Here is a 4807-nt window from a genome sequence, read left to right on the forward strand (position 1 = left end):
AAGAATATCATCTGATTATCAACAGTTAATTATACAATAAGCAAATCAATCGAAATTGTTAGTTACTCTTCAGTAATAATTTTCACAAAGAAAATTATTAAAAGTAGTTGACGTCATATGGTATTCTTCAGTAGAAGTTAAAGAACCCTTTATATATGGAGATTAAAGTTAGCCTCCTTATGGATTTACTAGCAGATCATTATCCAAAAGGCAATCAAACAAAAGTTATAATACCCTTTAATAATTAATATCATTAATGTGATTTTAATTAACTTGTACAATTAATTTGTAACAGTACCGCATATGTTTGATACGTTTCTTACGTAGGATCATATTTAACAAATAGCCGGTGGCCCCAAATGAAAAATATTAAGTCTCACTGAAAAATCTTATACTTTTTTAAAGATTTGTAACTATTTTTCTTAACTCATGCCATGACCAGTTATACATGTAATTTTTTTTAACGTTTTTAGCGATTTCAACTTCTTTCTTTAATACATTAGAAAATCAAGTCATGGCAACATATATGGCAAATATACATACATGTTAGATTATCTTAGTTAAACCACATGAATTGCATTGAAAAAGTAAATGTATTCATCAATGCATACATTATACAATCAAAACTGTTTTGTGTATATGTTATCCCTGTTGAATGGATAACCTTAAAATGATAAAAGTTGGCGGTGGCAATCTAAGAGTTTTCACTGTAACATAATCTAGTTCACTTTCACTTAAATGTTGGCGTTGTTCGTACGCTGACCCCACTGATCGTTGTATAAACAAGGCTATCCGTGATATCACAACGGATCATTATTTGAGCTCAGGTGGACTTTAAGCACAACAACGCCACTCCAATCTAACACAACCTAATATAGTCTATCATTATATGTAATAAAAGCAGTATTGTACAAACTGTACAAAATTAATTGGTTGATCCATCGATAGTTAACATCGATATGAAAGTTCCTTAATAATAATATATGTTTGAGATATAACTAGTTAAAAGAAGATATCTAAGACGTAGACTTATAAAACAATAACTCCCACTTACGAGCTGTATAGAAATTAATTTACCGAAATTTAACCCCATTAAACATCATTTATCTTAACGAAGTTGATTGAAAAACAAGACACATTTTTAACAATGTATCTCGCATCCACAAAAAAAAAAACAAGAACTAAACAAAACAAATATTGTCAAAACAACACAATAACACAACAACAAAACAAGCAGTATCTTTCCATTATTTGTTTATATAATAACTGTAAATAAAGCATATTTAAAATTTTACGGCATAACAAGTGAGACAGCGGTACAATGAAAATATCTAAACACGCTCCATGTGCAAGTATATGTATAGATGTCAGATAACAAAGCAAGAAACCGTCATAGATACAATTATAGCTGACAGTGAGTCACTTCTTATCTTTAATACTAAAGTCTTTAGTTGTTTATATTGATTTTGTTCATGAGACGTCATCAAATTTGATAAGGTGAATATGTCTTTTTTATATAAATTTAATATGTATGCTTATGTAGAAATAAATCTACGAAAAAAAAAAAAGCAAACGAAAAATGAAAACACTACTGAGAAGATTTTAATACCATATATGAGCGCACACATTACTGATAGATACACTGCATACATACAAACATCCGCCTGTTTAAAATACAACAATTATTCAATGGGACAACTCTTACAATGCAAATTCCAAACATCGCAGAATATTGAATCTAGCACGTGTGGTCGTACACATGTTGCTCATCAAACCTACAATCAGCCAAACAGCACTATAAATACGTTCTCTATTTTTTCTCTCTCTCTCTCTCTCGCGCGTTTCGTCTCTCTAATATTTTATGGAGAGTTTTCTCACGCTCATGATTAGAGGTGGCGTAAATAACACAAACAAAAAACAAAAAGCACAATTTGCAGACACAAAAGCCGAAAAAGAAAAAATTCAATATGTAAATAAATAAAAAATTGCAACATCACAACGTTTTTTTTTAATTTACAAATTCTGGCGAAATTTTTTCTATATAGATTTTATTTTAATATTAAATTATATTGTTTTGAAATTAATTTTACTTAATTGAAGTATTTTTATTTATATATAAATAAAATTTTCATATATCTAACAAAAATTAAAAATAAAATCTTTCAAAGAATTTCTAGTCCTCACCTAACATCTTTTACTTTAACGAATTCATATTCATTCATTTTAAATTAATACAACAGCAAAGCGCTATACAAATTTACATATAAATACGTGCACATGACATGCTTGCTTGCTTGCTTGCTTGCTGTTGCTGCTTCTACTTTTTCCTCCTCTACACACGTTTAGAAGAAAATTGGGGTCGATCATCTCTTTAAAAACCTGAGAAACAAGTTCATATAACAAAATAAGAAACAAAAAAAAGACAAAAATGAACTCAGATACTTGACCAAATACAAAGATAAATTTCATTACTACGTAAATATTAATAATCAAATACAAAATAAAAACAAGCAGCAAAGGCAAAGCAAAGGCATGTAGGAATTTCAGCGCAACAAAAATGTACATAAAAATAAAATTGAGCGTGAAAACAAAATATTTACTGAACGACAAAACGTTATAAATATTTATAATGCAACGCAAGTGAGAGACTGAGAGTCAGAGAGAAAGAAAGAAAAGAGAGTGAGTGTGTGCATGTATATCAATAAAACGTGGAGTATGGGAGCAATCTACCAACCAACCTACCACTACTACCGCAAAGTATTTGGTAGTTACACGACAGCTGTTTCTTGGCAAAACACAAAAAACAATGCGAAAAAATAAAAAAGCAACAAAACACAGATAGTGACGTCTGGTCGGTCGGTATTAAACGCACCTAATATTGCCTTGTTGCCAATTTTCTCTCTATACGCAAAAAACAATGCAATTATGTAGAAGAAATAAAATTTTGTATAAAATAAATCAACACAAAATACGCACAAAATGCAATAAAACAGGCGTCGTCGTCGTCGTTGTCGTCGCACAGAGCAGACAATATTTCATTCGGGTTGTTGTTATCACGCTACATACATACAGACGTATATACATGTATTTATAAAGCAATGTAATGTCAATGCAATGACTAAATGTCCTTGTCATTTAAAATAAATATATGTACATAACATATATATTTTAATATGTATGCATAAAGATAGTATGATATACACACCAATAAGGAGGCCACCACACAAAATATTTAGTCTACCTTTTATTACTTTCATTTATGTGGTGGTATATATGTATGAAAATAGATATAAATGAATGCAACATACATATTTACTCATTGGCATAATTTAATTTTTAATAGGAACAACACACAACAGACAGACAAATCGACATGTGTATAAGTGAAAATATATTTAATTATAGGGCCATTGAACTTTATATTGTTTTTATTTTACAAAAACAATAAATATACACGAGACATACAACTTGTATTGTGATTTTTTTTCATTTTTTAATTTTAAAATGAAATTGTCAACGGTTATAAAATAAACGGAATTAAAATGTTTTTAACTAAAAAAAAATTATTTTATTATTAATAATTTAAACAAAAGGAATGTCTTTAAGATACTAATATTAATGGTGTTTTTGACACGCAAATAAATGAAGATATTGACTTTTTGCAAACAGGCAGATGCGCAAAGCTTTTTAATTTTATATAAATACTAGTATGTGTATGAATATATGTACAAATACGGATGACTGTCCTTGAACCCCAAATTATGAAAATGAGATAGTAAACTGTATATAAGAAATTAGAGTGGAGTTGGTAAGTACGCCAATGAACAAGAACAGTTGAACTCAAACATGTTTTAACCTACTTCTAGAAAAATAAGTCATGAAATGATCTCAAATTCCGAACGTCCTATAAATCTGATACAGGTAACTACTTATAGCCGATTCACACGACAGATGTTAATCTGCATTAGCTGCTGATCTGACTTTCATAGCTTCAGCTTCAGAAAGATTTTTAGTTTTCTTATTTGTACTTCTTTGAGAGTACGTTATTAATATATATTTAGATACAGGGTTATAAATTCGATTTTTATGGGCTTAAAGTGCGTTGTTATATTATATTAGACACATATATAAACACTAATAAATCAACATTTTCAATGAAAAAAAAGTCCACGTTCATTTGAATTTTACAGAAAATTTTTAATAATTAATATTTCGAATATATTCTATAGCAATCCTCAGGAAACTAAAACGATTAAACCAGAATACAAGAAAAAAAACCAATAATAAATATATATACCATACATATGTAATATGAGATACGTTGCCATTGAACTCCAACTTATGGAAATCAGATATTAAAGAAGACACGTAAGTAGAAGTGGATTGAGTAAGTACGTCAATAAACGGAAATAAACTAAATTTTAATTTTTAATTCTAATTCAAATTTCAATTTTAATTCAAATTCATTTACAAAACCTAGTTTAGTATTGTGTTCTATTCACTTAAATGATGGACAATATTACACATATGGCGTTTTCGATTGATAAATCTGGATTTAATCTAGATTTACTCCCGATCTGTCAAATTTTATTGCCCAATCGAACATAGAGTCACCTAACATTTTTGTAGTAGTGTCGGTAAACATTTTCATAAATAAATAAATATGTATATCGAATCAAATCACAATTTATCTGTCAGCTGTTAACTTTAGGGTAATCTTGCAATTTTGGCAAAATATTTAGAGTGTTGTAAAATAATCTCGAGTGTTATATATTTTGTCCTAGATTTACCAATCGAAAGTGAAATT

Source organism: Teleopsis dalmanni, chromosome 1 (assembly GCF_002237135.1).
Source record: "Teleopsis dalmanni isolate 2A chromosome 1, ASM223713v2, whole genome shotgun sequence".
Taxonomy (NCBI): Eukaryota; Metazoa; Arthropoda; class Insecta; order Diptera; family Diopsidae; genus Teleopsis; species Teleopsis dalmanni.